Here is a 207-nt window from a genome sequence, read left to right on the forward strand (position 1 = left end):
GCTGTCCCTCACTCCTACCTTCCCTGGGGGAGACAACGTGCTGGACCTCAGTTTCGATGAGAACGACGGTAGGGAGTTCTCACTCATTTTGTTCAGCTTTTCCAAGGAATGCACAATGAGGGAGTCATCATCGATCCGAGCACATTCGGGGCCTCCTGGCACATCGAACGAGGCCGGCTGGGCCCGGCTCAGAGGTTTGAGCCGATG

General features: G+C 57.0%; 1 non-coding gene across 1 annotated transcript; it reads right to left on the reverse strand.

Moving 5' to 3' along the window:
- Window positions 1–42: 42 nt before the first annotated feature.
- On the reverse strand, window positions 43–137 carry LOC145719281 (small nucleolar RNA SNORD116). The gene has a single exon (XR_014142288.1). It is a non-coding gene; the product is annotated as a small nucleolar RNA SNORD116 (small nucleolar RNA).
- Between the last annotated feature and the right edge of the window lie 70 nt (window positions 138–207).

This window comes from Leptonychotes weddellii, unplaced genomic scaffold, assembly GCF_054177405.1.
Source record: "Leptonychotes weddellii isolate Sample4059 unplaced genomic scaffold, ASM5417740v2 HiC_scaffold_369027, whole genome shotgun sequence".
NCBI lineage: Eukaryota > Metazoa > Chordata > Mammalia > Carnivora > Phocidae > Leptonychotes > Leptonychotes weddellii.